Raw genomic sequence first — 21,669 nt, 5'->3', positions numbered from 1 at the left:
GTTAGTTTTTTACAAAATAGCAATGAGATTAAAACAAAATCTCACTGTCAGTTTCAAATTAAACAACTGACAGTCACATGTTTCACCACATCATGCTACCTTTCTTATGTGTAATGCTGTGAAGTGAATAACTGTAAACTAAACAACATTAAACTTTACCCTTTCTAAAGACAAGTCAAATAAAATTGTGATTCTGCTACAGCCGTTCAACGATTGTAGCTGTAGTTCTCAATTAAGATTAAATATTTGGAGTCCAGTCACTCTGCCAAATTAAAAAAAAAAGACTAAACATAATCTAATATATGCCATGGCTTCCAAGTGAGCATTGAGCAATAATACAAATGTGTATTTTCCCCATATGAGCTTATTCCGATCCTAAGCGAATCCATAGCTTATATTGTTAAGTACAATGCTTACTGAATGTAATTTATTTTACAAGTGAAAAGTAAGAGAGAAGCAAACATTGGAATAATTTAGGCTAATTGAAGGTAAAGAGAATGTTTCTAGGAGATTTCCACTAACTGCATGGGTACTGTGATTCTCCATCTGTCTTTGTAGTCGCAGGTTAAAATTTAGAATAGAGTCAGTGCTACATTTGCAAGAAGAAAGAAAGTTAAACAAATTATACTTGATTTCTAGCTAATTATATCAGGTGGCAAATATTCAGAAAGTTTGACATATTTTTATATTTGATATTTATCATCTTTAGCCTAAAGATGAGAAATAAACATTTAACTAAACATTGTATTTCTTATCAAAATAATATAATATATAGTGTGTATATATGTTAAAGTTAAAAAGTAAACATGGTAATTTGATTATTCCCTTAATTATCGATATTTTTCTTCTTTTTAGAAATCTGATTCAATGCATTCCATGTATAAAACTACAAATCAATGTTTTATTACTCCACATAACTGTGTTAATATGTTTTACAAATATAAAAAAGTTTCTCTGCTCCACGTCCTCTAAGAAGAAAAAAAGTTTCCATAGTCAAACAAATTTGGAAAACGTCATGTTAAATACAAATAAACAGTTTTCCTGAAGTCATGCCTTAGAATTTTAATATATTAAATTGCTTTGTAGATCTCTCTTGCCAGTATAGATTATATTTTTGGTACTTATGTGACCACGGGTATCTTTCTTTAAGACCATTTCCTGAGACCAATAGTCCTAAGGATGATCACTGAGAAAGACTAATTTATAATGTTTATTATGTCATATCCATAACCACCTTTCAGTCAAGGTAAGAGCTACTATCTCTATACTGTAATATATAAAAGAACAATAAAGATCAAAACTTCAAATAACTTGTACTAAGCCACCAGCTAAAAGTTTGTGGCATCAAAACTAGAATTTAAGCTCCTGAGCCCAGTCCAAGTTTTCTTACTGTGCTTTGGTGATTGTTAAGCTAGCCTTCCAGACCAACTAGTATTGAGAGCATAGTTCATTCATACACATGTGAACTAGATGCCGCATATAAAATAACAATTGAGGGCATAAATGTAGTCTGATTAAAATAAAGCAATTGTGTACGTGGAAGATGAAAGATCTTAATGAGTGGTAAGGAGGGCTAGTCAAGACATATTACTTGATAGAAATATATGTTTACTGAGAGATGAAAGCACTGGTACAATTTGAGTTGATTAATAACTATTGGGCAATATACATGCTATGGATTCTACCAAGAAATAAAAGATATGCTTTTGTCCTGAAAAATAGTACTTTTCTTTTTTTTTTTTTTTTTTTGAGACAGGGTCTCACTCTGTTGCCCAGGCTCAAGTGGTGCAGTGGTGTGATCACAGCTCACTGCAGCCTCAACCTCCCAGCCCAACGTGAAGTAATCTCCCATCTCAGCCTTTCTGAGTAGCTGGGACTCGTGCATTTGCCACCATGCCTGGCTAATTTTTTATTTTTATTTTTTGAGATAGAGTCTCCCTATGTTGCCCAGGCTGGTTTTGAACTCCTGAGCTCAAGTAATCCTCCCACCTTGTCACCAACAGCTGGGATGTAGGTGTGAGCCACCACACCTGGCCTCTTTTTTTTAAATTTAGGGAACAAAACCATCTTTATATTGATGAATATGAGATAATGTTGTATACTTATTTCATATTGTCATTTTGAAGTGAAATATATTTTTAATTTAATTTAATTGTATGGATAAATTGGAGCTCTTTTCTTATTTCTTATTTTATAGCTTAATTTGTCTCATTGTTGTCTCTCTAAATACATTGTAAGCACTTTGTTGGCATATACTGTCTTTCTTTCATTTGCAATTTGTTGAATGAAGATTGCATGACTAACTCAAATGTGGGGATTCTGTGAGAGGAGATATGACTGTGGTTGGTGAACTGAATTTAAATCTTCCTAGTGGACACTCTGAACCAACAGAAAGCATCATTGGTAAAATGTCTTCTCCATTCTGCTATTCATTAAGTTGACATGTATTAATAGTGTCCTCAACATGACAGACAAGTACAAAGCCCTTGTTCTTATAGTAGTTTTCTAGGGAGACAAATGCTAAGAAAGCAATCAAGCTAATACCTTTGCAAAGGTTTCTTACAGGCAGAAACTAAAAGAAGGTCAATGTGATTAGAGTTGGAGAGCAAAGGGGAGAAGTGGGGCACATAAAATTAAATAGGGGCTGGGATACCTGGGGTTATCTGCAGGGATGTTGGTATTTAATCTTAAGAGCTTTGGGAAGCCATAGAGGCTTTTAACAAAGGAAATCCCACGAGGAGATTTGGGTTTTGAAAACCATGCAGGTTGCAATGCCAAGGAGGAATCAGAGGTGTCAGAGTATTTGCTGCGGGGCCAGTTGGAGGTCTGTCTTTTTAGAGTGGTAACTATGGGGATGGGACAAAATAATATAATTAGAGGAATAAACAACATGAGACAGTTGCAGTGCAGTGTGATCAATGTAGAAGAGGTGTCAAGGACATTAATCTTTCAGCTCCCATAAAGTATTTTTCTTAACATTATTTCTAAAAGGATAAGTAATTTTTGGGTTCATGTAAATCTATTTTCTAATTTTCTATGACTAAAGTCTTAAGACTTAATGATGAAAATACAGGATTTTGAAATGTGAAGGATACTTCAGTTAGAGAAGCCACATAACAAATGCAGACTAGTAGGTCTAAAAAAGTCAGTTCTAGTATTTGAAGCTCCTGGGTTTTAAACATGCATGTTAGGCGATGTTACCCCGGGACAAATCTAGACATTATGAGGAAACGTTCTCATCTGTGTAGCCTACTCTGGCTGTCCACTGGCAGCCACACTCTGCCCCATAAGTGAAACGGTATTTTCTGAACAATGAAGGTGAGTTTATGGAGTAACTGGAGTTAAACTAATGGAAAGCATTGAATTGATCAGCTGGAAACTCAAAAAAGGTTAAAATAGCCTCCATTTTATGTTACTGTAAAGTAGTGAGTAATGTTAATTGAATTCCCCTTGTGAGATTCTAAGAGATTTTTCCACGCGATCCTGTGCTGTATAAAAAGAAACAATCGCTGTGGTAAAGCTAATTCAAGCTGAGATACATTAACTGCACCACATTATCGGCTGCTAAGAGTGCTATTAACACACATCACCCACTGTGTGTATTTGTGAATTAGGAGATTTCCTTGTTAATGGAAATGAGACACTTTCCTTGAAAATGCCAAGCACTGTGCATGTTAATATCGTTTTAAAAAAAACAAAAAGAGAAGACTATTTTAATTCCATATGTAATGTGGCTCCTCTCGCTTTTGACACAGCATTATTTTTTACTATTTCTTTTTTTTTTTTCTTTTTGGGCTGTCATTTTTTTTTTCTCCTTTTTTTTTCTCTCTCTTTTTTTTTTTTTTTTTTTTTGTAGTGGCTGTGGATCACTTAGAACAGTGTCATACCATAAAAACACTTGCTTTCAATTATACTAATCCATTTCAAATTTTCTAAAATAACAGCTGCTTATTGTAAAACAGAAATATGCCAACTAAGGAATCAGGAAATTCAAGTTCAAATCCTGGTTCTGTCTCTACCTCTGAATGCACGCCTGTGATTGTAGGAAGGAGAAGAGAAGCAATATCTGTGGATGTTGCCAGAAAGTGGGCTTAGTGCTTCGCTCATGATCTTTCTTTTGAATTAATTATTTTTTAACCTTGTAATCTATATACTGTTTTTCTCCTCTCTTGAGGACTGAGGTATTTGTAGCTCAGCAAATGACAGTCTCAAAACTGATCAATAAAATATAAATATAAGAGGCCAGGTGACTTAAATGGCCTCTGCAATATCGAAAACATATACAAAAATACATTTACCCTTCTATTCACACAAAAACACACACACTTGTGCCATACTCAAAAAGTTAAAGAAAACAAAACTATTGGATAACTTCATATGTTTATCATTATTAATTATGGAAATCACACGTGAAAAAATATTTTAGTATCATTGTTTGTTTAATTAATCCCCTACTTATAAACTCAGGCTATGCATCAATGTATTCTTACAGATATTTCTTACACTTGATCAAACACCAAAGAGCATAGCACTTAAAAGCAAAGCAATAATTCAAAACTATGCTGCTGACATTTTCACACTACATTTGCTGCATTCGAAAAGTGGAACCAGCGTATGAATAGAAATATAATTCTTCACCAAGTACATGGAAACAAATGACAGTACAATTACATGATTAAACATGAATTTTATTTATGCTTTTTCATGCATGAACTCTACATATGTAATTTCCTGCCTGGTTTGTAAATAGGCTCTAAAGCCTATTTACACATTATTACACATATTCTTCTGAATGTGTAATAATTTTCATTGGTGAATTTCTCATAAAATTGCAATTATTTCTGGAAAAAATTAGCTTCCAAAACTCTAAGCTGGAAATGGAGGGGAAGCAACATAAGGGAAATTCAGAAAACATGTTTTCAAATGGCCAAACTCTGCAAATGGCTATGTCACCTACCTAGATTTATCAGGCCGTGGGAACAATAAAAATATCCATTTCATTCATTTATTAAGTTAAAAAAAAAGATAAAGTAGATCCTGAATCATAAATATACCACAAAGAACACTTTGCATTATTATTAGTTAAAAATTTAGAACACGTTTAAATAAAAAACCTTAGTCTCTGTTGTTTGCATATAATATTTACCTTAAGAAATCCCCTTTTTTGATAGGTAAAGAGAGACAAGCAAAAACTCTTATGGGAGATATTGTGTGTGAGAAATGCTAATAATAAGAGTTAGTAAAATAGAAAAATAGTTCATAAGATGTAGATAAAATTATCTAAACCAAACTTTAAAGCTGACTATAGAAAATTCTGAACATTCCATAGCATTCCACTCACTACTTCTGCATGTCATTTCGTCATTTGTTCCATGACAAGTAGCTGCTTATGATAACCTGTTTTCTTCTTTTTTTTTTTTTTTTTAAGACGGAGTTTTGCTTTTATTGCCCAGGCTGGAGTGCAATGGCGCGATATCAGCTTGGCGCGATCTCGGCTTACCACAATCTCCACCTCCCAGGTTCAAGCAATTCTCCTGCCTCAGCCTCCCGAGTAGCTGGGATTACAGGCATGAGTCACCACGCCTGACTAATTTTGTATTTTTAGTAGAGACGGGGTTTCTCCATGTTGGTCAGGCTGGTCTCGGACTCCCGACCTCCAGTGATCTGCCCGCCTCGGCCTCCCAAAGTGCTGGGATTACAGGCGTGAGCCACCGCGTCCGGCCACAACCTGTTTTCTTTTCTGCCTGGGCACACAAGTAAAGAAAATATGAGCAGAGAAATATGTGCCCTTTCCAGGCCTGGTCCTTAATCATTCACACCTCCCCTCCCATCTTCTTTGAACAATTCTATTTGCTTCTCTTCTTTTTTCCTTTTTGCTATCTGGATGCCAAAGCTTGGGTGGGATTATAAACCATGTGTTGAAGAAAGAGGACTCTCTCTCAATCTGGATTTCTTTTTCTTTTTTCTTTTTTTTTTTTTTTTTTTTTGGTGGTGGTTGTTTTTTTGAGACGGAGTCTCACTCTGTCACCCAGGCTGGAGTGCAGTGGTACGATCTTGGCTCACTGCAACCTTCGCCTCCCGGGTTCACGCCATTCTCCTGCCTCAGCCTCCCGAGTAGCTGGGACTACAGGCGCCCACCACCACGCCCAGCTACTTTTTGTATTTTTAGTAGAGACGGGGTTTCACCATGTTAGCCAGGATTGTCTCAATCTCCTGACCTTGTGATCCACCCACCTCAGCCTCCCAAAGTGCTGGGATTACAGGCGTGAGCCACCGCGCCAGGCCTCAATCTGGGTTTCTAAATAAAAATGTGAATTAGAACCACATATCAGCCAATCTAGAATTATATTGGCTTGATTATGTAAGAAATAGCTACTTTTCATGCTTAGTCCATTATAATTTTAGAGTTTCATTTTCAAATAGTTCATCTATGCCAATTAAAAATTAATACGCTTCACTCTTTCTTGATTAAAATCTACTGAATACATATAGAAAACATATTCTAACATTAGAACATCATAAGACAACAATGAATAAACTATTAGACATACACATGCAAAATGAATGACATTTTTGTCAATAGAATTAAAAAACAGGCAATCTCTGGACATTATGTATTTCTTTGAGCATCTACCAAATGACTAAACCTAAAGGTACTGTCAGAAGACTGTCAGACTGTTCAAAGAGTAGAGGCTGCATAGCTGTTCATAAGTTACCCAGTGAGAAAGTTAATTTAATAAGCAATGCTATATACTTATACAGATTATTCTCATTTACATAAATGGAAGAGCAAATGATCCTGAAGTGACCCAAACGAAGAAAACTTTAAGAACTAGGTATTTGGCTTACCCTGTGCGATTCAAGAGAAAATTCAAGAAAGCAATGTTTTTCTTCTTACTTTAGACCACGTTTTGTCTCTTTCACTGCTTATTAGCACTACTACCAAAATTGGTTAAGGAAGGGAATCTGAACTTCAGCACTCACCAGTATTGATCTACGGAATTGGTATTATTCCCAGCACCTCTACTACCTTGCCTGTACGGCCACTCAATGTCAGTCATGTTTCGACTACATCACTCTAGGGCATGGACTCTAATTTGTAAAATGTAACAACCATTGGCTGCAGCAGACACTAGGCTGCATTTACTAAGTGCTGGCAATGGAAAGAAGCCGGAAGATGGCATTTTCAAGCCAACATTCAATCTATTTGTTGCTATAAAGAAAACATCTCCAGCATTAAGAAATCTGTATTGCAAAAAGCTGAAAAACATTCATTAGGAAAAATCAATGCCTTTCTTTTCTTCCAAACAAGATTGTTTGCTTTTGGAAAGTGCTGATTTTTTGTTACTGTTCACCAAAATGTATATTGATATGTTGGTAAATACAATATTTCGTGAATGGTTTGCTTTACCCTTTAATTGTTTACTAAGAGTCTCACAGATCTCAAACAAAATTCTTAAATTTTCATTATAACTAATCATTTTTATAGGCTAGTATTGGAATATGCTGTTTTTGTGAATCAAAAGCTTATAGTATTTCTTTGTAGTCTTTTTTTCTGTAATTATGCTGCTAACATAGCTCTATATATCATTTGTTAGTGTAAAATCTTTGTTGAACATCTATTTTATGCAAGACACTCTGTTAAGTGCTGGGAATATAAAGATAACATAACACAAACTGGTTCCTATTATAAAAATAAACAACACAAACATAAAAGCACTGAAGCTGGACAGTGTTGCTCAGGAGAAGACCTTTTACATAAAAGCCAATCTCAAGCTTAAAAAGAAGGATACTACATTAGAATTTGTTATATGTTTAATTTATGTCCCAGAGGCCCACTTGTTCTTTGAGTGTACTAGCTGAATCCAGGAAGAGAATATCTAAAGGGGTAGAAGATCATAATATTAAGAAAATATGTTCAATTGTCTTTTGTGAAATTTTAGTCATGGGTAAAATATTTTTTTAAATTTGTTAGATTGATGAACAATTAAACCCATTACTGAATATACAAACAAAGGAAAATAAATTATTCTACCAAAAAGACACATGCACTCATACATTCATTGCAGCACTACTCACAACAGCAAAGACATGGAATTAACAAAGCTGCCCATCCATAGTGGATTGGATAAAAAAAATTTGGTACTTATGCACCATGGAATACTATACAGCAATAAAAAGGAACAAAAATTGTGTCTTTGCAGCAGCATGGATATAGCTAGAGGCCATTATTCCAAGCAAATGAACACAGGAATGCAAACTAAATACTGCATAATCTCACTTAAAACTGGGAGCTAAGCATTGGGTACAAATGGACATAAAAATGGGAACAATAGATAGCATGAACTACTAGAGGGAACAGAAAGGGAGGGAGGCCAAGGGCTGAAAAATATCTAATATGCATATTGAATATTATGCTCACTACCTGGATGATAGTATCATTTGTACTGCAAACCTGAGCATCACGCAACATACCCATGTAACAAACCTGCACATGTACTCCCTCAATCTGAAAAAAAAGTTGAAATTATATAGAATAAATTAGAATTTAGTTCAATGTCATTTATTCTGTCATATTTGCATACTTGTTTATTTGGTTTTCGACCCTGTGATTGGTAATCTAAGTCCAAGGTATTTTTTAAATGACCTGAATCATCAAAAATAAATTTGCCTGAGACAAGTTAAAGATGAGTCTGCAAATGTGTTCATGTGGTTTCCTAAGCTTACATCGAAGATATTTGCAGTATCATTTATAAGTTAAATATAGGCATTATAAATAATCACATCTTTATAAAAGTTATTTTTATTATTAAATGAAAATCAATAAAATATCTTAGAAATGAAAAACTTTTAGATAATTAAACTAATAAGCTTATGTGAAGGATAAATAATGGACACCTATGAGACTTAGAGCAGGCCTGGATTTCATTCTTGGATTCTGATTCCAGCTCCATCACTATCACATTTTAGTTCTTTTAGGCAATTCATTAAGACATTCAAAACTGTTCACATTGGTAAATGAGGGAGTTTGATTTGATTCTTTGGTTCTTTTTAACGATAAAAGTCTGTGATTACAAAATAAATTTCCACGGTACTCTTACATACTTCATGCCAGTTTAAACTCAGGTATCTTTTCTGAGGTCCAGTGTGCCAGATATGGCTTGTCTTTTGCAACCATCATGCCAGGGTTTTGAATTAAAGATACGACCAGGATTCTATGTCCTCAGAAATTGGAATAAATATTCTTGTTCTCTTTGCACATTAAAGCATATATGCCTATAAAACACTATTTCCAGCATTTTTCATTGGATAGTTCTAGAATGTAGGTTAGGACTGTCCCTCTTCTCCAGGGAGTTAATTGTGGTATTGCATCCTTTCTTTAGATGCCATGTCAAGTTTGATATTAACAGAACACTAGACACTTCAATATGACAAATGTAGGTTTAAATACACTTTTGCTGCTTATTATCCATCTACTTAAACCAATTTGAGGTCTGATCACTGGAAATGAATCTTATATAGTTGAAAGAATTAAAAAGGCATAATATGTAAAATTTCTGATAAATAAGCATAAATCTTAGTGTGCTCATTCTTATTGTATGCTAATCTTCTTTCTTTATTTTGCTTTCTAACACTAACCCCTTTTCCCCCCAAGAAAACAAAAACAAAAACTGTCTCTTCTCATGCTGCTAATAAAGACAGAGCTGAGACTGGTTAATTTATAAAGAAAATGAAGTTTAATGGACTCACAGTTCCACATGGCTGGAGAGGCCTCACAATCATGGTGAAAGGCGAAGGAGGAACAAAAGCGCATCTTACCTGGCAGCAGGCAATAGAGCATGTGCAGAGAAACTGTCCTTTATAAAACCATCAGATCGCATGAGACTCATTCACTATTACGAGAACATCATGGAAAAACCCACTCCATGATTCAATTGCCTCCCACCGGGTCCCTCCCACGACACATGAGGATTATGGGAGTTACAATTCAAGATGAAATTCAGATGGGGTCACAGCCAAAGCATATCAGTGGGGTATTAAATATAAACTCTAAATGTTATTATGTGTTAGAGAGTAGAGTTATGATAATCCAACCTCCCATCAGTCCTCCCTTCTGAACTAAATGTCTGGAGGAGTTTACACCTTAAAAACAATTGACAATTAATGAATAAAATTCCAGTTTAAAATGGACAGTTTTAAAATACACCAAGAAAGCTAAACAAGTTTTCTATTTCATCTTCTCTCTGTTTATGATTGCCTAATACATCTTACTTTTTTACCTCTTTACAAATATCTGGTCGGAGTGGAAGGGGCTGCAAAGGACATAGAAAGGATTAGATAGTTTCCTTTTAACTATTTAACCCAGCAAGAAAACATGCCCAATCACTGTTCCATTCTCTGGCCCTTTACATTAGCAATAAGGGCCCTGAATAGGAGTTAAGGAGAAAAAGAACTGTTTATCCTCTCGAAAGCTACAATGTAGAGAGACAGAAAAAGTATCCACTCCCCCTCTATATATTTGCTCACGATTTGGAATAATCTGACACTGAAAACTATGCTCTGTATTCCAGGAGCCAAAATGTATAAGTGCTTTATCATTATATAAATATTTTCTTTCAAAGAGATTCTTCAAGAGGATCTAATTAAAGAAATTTAAATTCTATAACATGAGAAGCTGAAATGAAACAGGACTGATGTGTTACATTTTGTAATGCACAATCAATCAGAAAGAAGCACTCAACCCCACTGAGAAAGAGAAACTAACCATCCTCCCAAACCTACATCAACTCCAACCCCACATGGATGATCATGTACTGCCTTGATTTTTTTTTAAAAATGATAGTTATTCATGCCTCTTGTTTTTGAAATTCAGCAATTAAGTTTCATATAGGATTTTAATGTATTTGCCACAGGACTCACTGAAAGCAGTTAAAAAGAAAACACCTCTTGGTTTAATATTTTAAAACTTCAACTTATTATTCATGTGGATGAGATTAGAGACAGACATAGGATCTTAAGACATCTATTGTATAACGCTTGCTGTCACTCTATTAATAAAGTTCTCAGTCAGTGCACCTGTGGCACATGGAATCGCCTTGATATATTAAGCTTTACTCAGTATATTTTTCTTGCAATCAGGCAGATCATTTAGTAAGTTAAAAGTCTACTAGTTACTGACTTTGTGACAATAATCAAGTTATTTTGCCTTTCATTGCCTCATGCTTCTCACTTTATTTAACATGGGATAAAAGTATAAATGTCATAGTCTTATAGAGATTAAATGAATTAATATATGTAAAGTGCTAAGCATAAAACCTGGAAGTGTAATGCGTACTGTACAAGTCTGGCAACTCTATTATCAATTAAATCTTCTTGAAATTCTCTCTCTCTTTTTTTTTTTTTTATTTGAGACAGAGTCTTGCTCTGTTGCCCAGGCTGGAGTGCAATGGCATGATCTCGGCTCACTGCAACCTCTGCCTCCTGGGCTCAAGTGATTCTTCTGCCTCAGCCTCCTGAGTAGCTGGGATTACAGGTGTGTGCCACCACGCTGGCTAATTTTTTGTATTTTTAGTAGAGACGAGGTTTCGCCATGTTGGCCAGGCTGGTCTCCAACTCCTGACCTCAGGTGATCTGCCCACCTCGGCCTCCCAATGAAATTCACTTTTAATGAGCTTCATTGATACATGTGTGTTTGTTTGTTTTTCCCAGTAAACTGTAACTGTTAAAAAGGCAGATATTTGTCTGTGGTTCTATATCATCAGTGTTTAGAAGTGCCTGACACAGCCTACATGTTAAGAAAATATTTGCTGAATAAAGTAAATAAATAACTGAATTCAATTTTTTAAAAAGTACTTTAAAACCATGGGGGCTATTGATTAGATAATAATAATTTAGAAGTAATAATAACACAATTGTTTTTCAATCAATTATTATATGCCATCCTTGAATGTATCATTTAATAGAAGTCTAACTAGATTCTTACTGGCAGTATTACTATCATCTGCATTTTAAATATGAGGACTCTTGTAATCAAAAGGGTGAATTATAAGCTGCTCAAGGTCATTCACTAAACATTGAAGCTAGGATTTATGACCAAGTCATATTATAGACAAAATGTGATTTTACTCTCAATGACAAGAAACAGTCTCTTTTTCAGATTTCTACAGAAATCTTTGTGGCATAAAAACCTAATAATTGAATTGAATTTAGAAATTAGAAGTTGTTATTTCAAAGTATAAAGTATTAAAGTATTTTCAGAAATGTATTTTCAGTTATATCTCAACACACAGCAAAAGGGACTCAGATGTTATCCCAGGAACAAGCAAATCCTTAAATTTTAAGAAAGTGAGTTTCATTGATTTTCATCTTGGCTGAAGGCCATTTTGAAATAAGTTGTTATGTAGCTCATAAAACATACAATAAAAAACAGGCAAACAATCAAAAGGCCAACTTAGAATTATCCAGCCATCAGGACTTTTGAGAAGGAAAAAATACAGTCTGCCATCAAATATAGAGTAGGAATTAATTATTGTTTGCTTGATGAGGAAACAAATCAGATAATACCCATCTATTTAAAGATATAATTGATGCTGATCTATCAAAGACAGGAAGGAGAAATAAAACATTTTTCTGGATTTTATGAGAATCAGATTTTAAAGCAAAGTAAAAGATACGAGGTTCTAGAACCAAATATATAGTATGTTTATCAAAAGATTATTTCCACTTCATGTCATAAAGGAAGCTAATATAAAATGATAAAAAATAGACAAACACCTTCAATACTAGGAACTGAATGAAAAAGAGCCATAGTCATATAGGCTGGCATAACTGAATTGCTGCCTAATGTGTTGCACTGAATCCCATTAGGAGCAACTTTTAGTTTAAGAAGTATTAATTTTAAAATGAAATATAAGAAATTCTGTAGTAGAGAAGGTTAAAACTTTTGGAATCAAATATGTGATTACATTAAAAATAAATGCCAAGATTCTATAAAGTCATGGGATTTATGAAAAAGTATAAGAAAAATGATGAGAGCAAAATATGTTCATTTAATATTCAACAAATATTTATTAACTACCATCTAACAGAGTACTAGGGCAAAATTGATTGCTTCTTCCTTCACCTAGTAACTAACCTATTCAATATTAGGGGAATTTTCCAACAATTCAAGATAAAGAGCAGAGATTACAGAAAAATAATGATAAACTGTAAGACAGGTTTAATAGCAGGGCACAAAATTTTGAAATTTAATCTTTTTTGTTTATTTGCTTTGCATATTTCTCTATTTTCCTGAGTGTTATATGGACCCATTTAAAAATATGAAGTAAATCTGAGGATAAAGAAGAGACTAATACATAAATTGCATTTTTACACAAACTTTAAATGGCAATAAACCAATAACCAAAAGTACTTAAAATATTACACCATTCATGAAAATCTCAGTGAATTAAGCAAATCTCTAGGCAGCTTAGTTTCAAAAATTATTTTAGGCTCAATGACATGAAAATATCTAATTTGAAATAAATATTGATAGAATGTAGTTGCTTATAAAATTTTCCACAAGTAAAATGATGACTTACTATATTCTAGAAATTGACTGGAGATCTGGCAGTATAATGATGAATAAATGATAATTCCTGCCCTGCACATGATCATAATTCAATCAGACCATGAAAATAACATGGAAGGAAGATAAATAGATAAAGGCCAAGAAATATGCTACAATTACATCCACATGGACTCAGACAGAAAGATGTCTTTAACTGTTCTTGGTGAAGACAGGAACGTTTTCTGAGATGGTTGCTTTTAGAGCAAGGAAAGGAAACTTTCCACCAAGTCATATAAGAAAGGTGGACTTTCTGGCAGAGGGAACACATATTTAAAAATATGTATTAAGTTTAGGGATTATAAATGAGCTCAAACAATCAGGATTGCAGGGTCATATGGAAAATTTATATTAATTAAATTTAGAAAACCAGAAGTGCCATGTCTTGAGGATCTTTGGTCTCATATTTAAGGAGTTTGAGTAATAAGGAACATTTGGCTGATTGAGACTGGGTTTTAAAAAGATCACGTGAGCATCAATATGGAGAGTGGCGTGCAAGGAAGAAGAAAATGGGGCCAGGGAACCCAGTAACCAATGTATTCCAATGGTTCAGGAAAAAATGTGTAGAGGCAGGAAATAAGGCAGTGCAGGTGGGGAAGAAGGGAAGGGATGAATTGAAGGGATCTTAAGAAGTTGGGTATGAAAGTACATTTTGGTTAAATTAGAAGTGGGGCTAAATGAAAAGGAAGAATCTAGAAGAGTGATTCTACAATGTTCACTGTCCCTATTAAACACACATATTTAAACACATACAATTTTTACATAGAATTTCAGGAAGTTTTCTCAGATAATCTGACACTCAATGAAATTCAATTCAGAGTTCAATTGGAGAAGCAGAACCAATAGGAGATTGATGAGATAGATACATAGATAATAGATAGATAGATAGATAGATATAGAGAATAGATGATAGATAGAATAGATGATAGAATAGATGATAGATAGATAGATGATAGACAGATAGATTAGCTAGATATAGAAGAGAGAGAGAGAGAAAGATAGAAAGCAAGGATTTGGCTTACCCAGTTGTTGGGTTGGCTAGGCAAATCCAAAATGTGTAAGACAGGCAGTCAGGAAGAACAGACTGGGACTCTCAGGCACAACTGAAGCTGCTGTCCACAGGTAGAATGTCTTCTCTTTGAGGGAAGTCTCAGCTGCTCTTCAGGCCTTTCAACTGACTGAATTATGTTTTCTCAGATTGGCAAGACTATTCTCTCTCACTTGAAGTAAACAGATTGTTGATTTTATTCACGTCTCCAACATATCTTCACAGCAACACTGGATAAGTGTTTGATTGCATAGCTAGAGACTTTAGTCTATCCATGTTTTCATGTCAAAGACCACCATGCTATCAACCTCAACCTCAAAAATCTCTGTTCTCAAATGATACCAGATTTCTTCTTTAGGAAAATGGAACTATTATGCTGCAATGAATCAAAATGGGAGAAGAAAAAGGAAAGGATAATAGATTTTTTGGTGGCAACAGTCATATTCTGGATATGATTTTGAAGTCACCATGGAATATTTAAGAATAAAATATGTTTTAACATTTTAAATGAGTGTTAAAATGCTGACATGACATACTAATGTGTAAGAAATAACTTAAAAGCATGCTTTTCCTTAAAGTGGTTTTGTGTGCTAGAAAATATAGGCAAGTGAGGATGGGAAACCTGGCTTTTACTTCTACTGTCACTAGGAAACTTTGCATTTGGAAAAGATATGTAATCTGTGGATGTCACTGTCTTGTCTGTTAATTAAGGGGGACAGACTAGATTATAATGCATTGAAATGATTTTTTTTTCAGTATGACAAATAATTCTTCTCAAAGTTGGAAGTAGGTTGCTGTTAACTAACACTTCACAAAATGCTTATAGTCAATAGTAGATTAAACACAAGTAAACATAGATAAAAGAATGGCAGAAAGAGAGAGAAGAGAGATATATTAAGTGATTTCTCTGGCTATATCTAATTGTTAACCAGTTATTTTTATTCTTTCTTAGTATTTAGTTCTACATTTGTTCAACAACATTGGCACTTAATACCGTCAAAACTTTGAAGCCATATGCTTTCAGACACTCAGTATTGCTCTTGCATAATTTTTTACATTAAACATTTAAAAAAATTAATAAGAGAAGGATAAAAAATGAAAATAAGAAGGAAGAGGAGAGAAAGTGTGAGAATAAGGAAAATGTGAAAGTGAAGGAGAACAGCTACCAGAAATAGAAATCTCATGGACACAAAATCAGTTGTGCCTTTGATGTACAAAAATTCATATTAAATCATTGTGATAAGAAATTATTTCATTCCACTAAAATCTTTTCTGTGTAAGATTTCCTATACCACTAGATTATTGGTTGCCTAAATGTACACTGTGTCTGAGTCATTGAATTCATACTCTATTCTGCAATGCTATCAGCAATAGAGGTGATTTGCTACAAATTCCAGTTGTATTTGTGCATAAAATGTATTGATCCTAACTCCATATTCTCTAATTATCAGTCACTGCCAACCCATTTCCTGGGACTTGTCCTTGCCGGATATGCCACAATAAGTAAATGTGATACTGAAATAAAATAAGCCAATGAGATATTACTGAATAAATATTGTTTCTCTCTGTCTACACAGTTTCATTCATTTCTCACTAAGGTTCTTCATCACATCCTAGCAATACTAATGAACATTTACAGGAAGGTTTAGCAAGTGAAAGGAAAATTCTTATCATGGGAGAAATAACAAAACTGAACTAAGTTCTCTAGGTTTGGTTTTACCCAGGCATGAACAAACTCATTACACTCTAATTCCCTCCAAAATTTACATTAATTATATTTACTGACCTGTACTTTTTCAAGTGGCCCAAGTTACTGTCTTGTATTTTGTTTGATGATATCCAAAATGCTTTTAGCAAATAATGATTCACAAAACTAACCCTTTACAAACTTTCTTTTGTTTTTCACAACCCTATTAATGATGCACTCAATGTCAGTGAGTACTGGCAGCATAATAAAGAAGGCAGATTTATTTTATTTTGTTTTATTTTACTTTGATATTAACTTATATGTGAAATTCATCTAGACCTACTTTCTCTCAGCATTTTAAAATCTGACTTACGAATTTGCCAAATTTGTCAACCACTATCAACTTCAACTTCTCTGCCTAACAAAGAAAATCAAAGATGACATTGATCCAAAATGATACACATTATAAAAATAATGTTGATTTTGCTAAGGAATGCATTTCTGATTTTTCTGCATTGTATCCATTACTATTAATATATGAGCATTCATTCACAATATTTGAAATAATGAAGCCCCTTAGTCCTCCATCTTCCATTAGCTGTAGGCTGCCATTCAGATTAATTGTAAACAGAACTGGTGATGATATTATCAAAGATGTTACTTGCTTGTAGGGACAGCTAATTCCTCTTTATAATCTTTTTTGAAGCTATGAAAGACATAAATGCTTAATCACATTGGAACTTTAATCATATATAAGGCATTTTAAGATTTGAAATAAATGAAGTTATATTAGAGATGAACTTAATAACTGATTCCATTTTCTGAAATAACATTAAACTAGACCATATGCTGTATGTGCTATATACTTATCTTGCCTCTATAGGCTTATACCTGAAAAAAAATTCAAGGTGTTTATATTTACCCAATTCTCTAGGAAAGCAAACCTTAAGTTAAATTGCAAAAATACAAAAACAACAATAGTATAAACTAAAAAAAAACCATCATTTAATATGATGCCAACACAGTCACGTCAATACAGGACCCAAGCAATCACACAGAAAGTGAGTGAACCAAGATTGAAATACAGGCTATAAAAGACAACTTTTACATGATTGAAAAGTTATAGTGGGAAAGCTCACTTACTGAAAATCTCTCTGCTACCACCAAGTCAAAATGCCTAAAATATTTCCATAAAGTTATTTCTTTTACTTAAAGCACTATGCCATCCATTGTCCACCATATGCTTTATTGCTTCTGGAAGATTATAGCTATCAACATGCCAGCTTCAATTAATGTGCTTGATGATTTGCACCAGTATTTAATAACTTTGTGTGATAATCATTATTTACATGGTTGGATTTGCTATTCTCCCACACTCTATAACACAAGCTTCATTTCACAATAACTGTAAACACAAACCAGGAAAAATGCCCAGAAATGCAATTAAATAATTTTAGACATAGAACTTCTGACATAAAGACCTCTTTTTTCCTCCACTGGCAAAGGGTGAAGAGAGCTGTTATACGAGAAGGACACGAGGAGCTCTCTGTGATCTTTTTCTTTTTCTCTCTTTCTCTCCCTTAAATTTGGACATATACAGCCAATATTGAGGTCATAAGCCATATGGAGTCCATGTGGCCCCAGAGTGTGACTCAATATATATTAGCTACACATATGCAGCATTATAGAATAAAGGGAGGTGAAATGAGTGGTCCATAGCCTCCATCACAAAGGTGACACGTGCTAGATGAGCAGACTGATAAATTTGGGGTGATGGTGGTATAGTGGGCTGCATATCCTCGAGTTATTAAGCTTATGAAACAATGTTGCATATCAATGATTATTGAGAATGTACCAATATATCTCCTTCTCTATTTCTATTTTTATCTATCTTCTTATATATCAGTCTATCTAAAATGAGTTTAGATATGCTTTGCAGGAATGCGGCAGGCATGGTGTTACTCTGTGTTAGCCCAGTGTTGGTTGGCTATGTTTTTCACATGATCATTCCAGCCAAAAGATGCACAATATTTAGTAATTACATATGCAAAGCCCTTCACTACAGGTAGAAAATAAAAAAGTTTACATGGGACAATGGGTTAGATTGGATTTGAAAATATTTGTTTATAAGAGACTTGCAAAAAATAGTCATTTTATTTTTCAATAAAACAAATCCAATTTTAAGAAAACATTAAATAATTCATTACAAGTTTTAAAATAACCTGTTTAAATTTAAATTAGGAAAAAGAATGCTTACATGAGTGAATATGATTTTCTTTTATAGTCAAAGTAGCCATTCAAAATACCTGATTAGAACTATTTTTTTTTTTTTTTTTTTTTTTTTGGTGGCAGGGGTGGCGTAGACAGAGTCTTGCTTTGTCACCTAGGCTGGTGCAATGGCACAATCTCAGCTCACTGCAACCTCTGCCTCCCAGGTTTAAGTGATTCTCGTGTCTCAGCCTCCTGAGTAGCTGGGATTACCTGCACTGCCACTATGCCTGGCTAATTTTTGTATTTTTAGTAGAGACGGGTTTTTGCCATGTTGGCCAGGCTGGTCTCAAACTCCTGACCTCTGCCCACCTTGGCCTCCCAAAGTGTTGGGATTACCAGCATGAGCCACTGCGCCTGACCTGATTAGAATTATTAATAAGGATCTGTTCAAATTTTTCAAAGATACTGTTAACAAGAAGAACTGGGTTACAAAATCAACGATAATTTTTAAACAAATCTTTGAAATCATTTAAGTTTATATTTTAAAACATTTATTTAAATAATGTAAGGTTTTTTGCTTTTATTATGTAAAAGTTTATATTTTTTAGTTTTTGTTTAAATTTTCTAATTTTGTTTGATTTTATGGAGAGATGTAATGTTAAAATGTAATGTTCAAGTTAATGTTGATTTAAATTGAAAACAGATTCTACGTCTAGAAAAAAATGGCAAATCTCTAAGTTCAGGACAAGCACACAATGTTATAGCAGTCACTGGGCATCTAGCTTGGATGCCACTGAAAGGGCCTTCAAGACAGACAGAAGCGTCTAATAAATGTGAATCTAGCCATTCTGGTGATCTCATTAAAGCTCTGCCTGCCAAGAGTGCCAGCATAGCCTTTCTGCCCCCTACTGCACAGGCTGCTGTTCATGTGGCAGAGCATGCATCTCCAGCACCTGGACCACAAAAATGTCCGGCAGCTCCATAAGGACCTTTCCTTCTGCTAGGCAGAGGCGCAAGATAAGGCTAGCTGCTAAAGCAGACAGAGCCCCTGCTTGGGAATGTTCATCCAAGAACAGTGGAACTGATATTGTTCTTCATTCTTCCTTCCTGTTGGGAGGACAGGGAGTTGCCTCAGACCCTTCTCAGCTAGAGCTACACTCTGAGACATCCCCAAGGAAATCAGTACCTGGGGTTACGCCCGTAACCCGTTTAGGACAAACTTGAGGCCAATATTTCACTGACTTGGAGGCTGTATTTTATCAATACATATTCCTAATAAAATACACTGTGGAAGAAAATATACCAAAACATTATTAGCATACACCTGTATTTTAAAATGCCAGGCACAATAAATCTCTGAAAGGACAATCTGTATTGGAGAAATTGGGTGGAAATTTTACAATTGGTCTGGGAATGGGGGAGCAATCAGTCAAATTCCAGTTGATTTTAGAAATTGTTTATGCAAAAAATAGTTCCTGGAAAAATGAGTATTTTTGTAGATTAGCCGCCATAGTTTTGGTAATTTTCATTTTATCAAGTGTTGTGAGAAAGAAGATTTAGGAGATAAAGTGCTGTGTGAGAAGGTAGGGAAGAAAAGTAAGTTTTCCCTTAGCCCTCATAAGTTCTTAGTTGGAGTGGATCTCTGTAACAAAAGACAGATTAATAGGAGAAAAACAAAAGTTTATTAACATGTAGAGTTTTATATATACCTGAGTGATAACCAGTAAATCAGCAGTTCTCAATGATATGGCTTTGGGTTCTGGTTTATATAGTATCTTTAACAAAGAAAAGTACAATTTTAGAGACGCCACGGGACAAAAGGAAAAGGACTTTTGAGTCTCTAAGGGCAGCAACTTGTGGAAAGGCAAATAGATAATAGATAAAGGCTAGTTAGTAGAGTGTATTAATGTAGATTCCCCTGGTGCCATCTCCAGCCCTGGATGGGTCTAAAGTGGTCTTCAGCGGTTAACCTTTGTTCTTCTTAATAGAAAGAGGAGGTGGGATCTTTTTTGTCTTTGTAAGTTTCTGTCCTGTTTTTAGGCCAATAGAAGGAGGGCAGAGAGCTTTCCAACATTTGCTTCATCTTAATTGCCTTCAGCTCAAGAATTCTTATGCCAAAAGGGCATATTTTGAGGTGGCACAGTCGCGTCCCTCTTCCACAAAAGGATGGAGAGAGATAGCTGGGAGGGCAAAGGTCATGTGAAAGCCACAGAAGAAAATTCTCAGTCCTTCAGAGTTTCTTACAATACCACCGTAAGTACCTGAAAAACATGTCAAAAGTTTTCACTTTTCTAGCTTTCTTAACTTTATAATTCCAAGGATCTGTTTTGGTAACCTAAATCCAGAAGAGGTGAAAAGAGAAAGAAGAGAGAAAAATGGAAAGACTTAGTTGCTTATTTCTGCCATAAAATAAAAAATAATGACTTATTTCCTTTTAGTCAATTATTTACCTGTTATAACTTTATTTTTAATATCACATTTTAATCTTTTATACTCTCTCCCCATGAAATAGCCTGAATGTTATTTATGAATTATCCAAATAGAATTTGAGTAAAATAACATTACAGTTAGTGGAAATAATTCAGCCTTTTGAGGAAGCTGAATACAGTTTTGGTTCTGTCTGTATCACTTTTTAAAATATATTGTTGAACAAGTTAGACCTCAGAGTCCTCATTTTGAAAATTGCTTTTGTGGTTGAATCTGCAGATTAGAAGTGTAATATGCTTAAAACACACAAACAGGGTGCTAGCTTATAACAGGTTTATTAACATGTAGAGTTTTATATACACCTGAGTGATAGCCAGTAAATCAGTAGTTCTGTAGGGATTTATTCCTCTCCCTTTTCTCCTTTTCCTTCCCCTTATCCTTTTGATTTGATAAGATCTTACCAGATACTAGGAAATATACTAATTTTGAATAAAGCAAAAAATCACTTACCCATAAAAATACTCACACCTTTACCTTTAAGTTCCTCATCCTTTCTTGCCCTTACCCCTTCAGTAAAATCCAGGAATGTTTTTGTTTTTTCTTTTACCTGAATGGTATAGATACTTTTTTCATTGGTAGGAAAATGCAATGCTTATTAGAGTTAACTGGGAGAGAGGGGTCCATTCATCC

The 21,669-nt window shown here is 34.4% G+C and overlaps 1 long non-coding RNA gene across 1 annotated transcript in view; it reads right to left on the bottom strand.

The window, feature by feature from the left end:
- Positions 1-1,722: 1,722 nt before the first annotated feature.
- Positions 1,723-21,669, bottom strand: part of LOC134761262 (uncharacterized) — a 59,549-nt gene continuing 39,602 nt past the window's right edge. The window contains exon 2 of the long non-coding RNA XR_010139650.1: positions 1,723-21,586. This is a non-coding gene — a long non-coding RNA (uncharacterized LOC134761262). The remainder of the gene's footprint in view (positions 21,587-21,669) is intronic.

The sequence above is a fragment of the Pongo abelii genome, chromosome 3 (genome assembly GCF_028885655.2).
Source record: "Pongo abelii isolate AG06213 chromosome 3, NHGRI_mPonAbe1-v2.0_pri, whole genome shotgun sequence".
Classification (NCBI taxonomy): domain Eukaryota; kingdom Metazoa; phylum Chordata; class Mammalia; order Primates; family Hominidae; genus Pongo; species Pongo abelii.
This window is presented reverse-complemented; position numbering and strand designations above follow the sequence as displayed.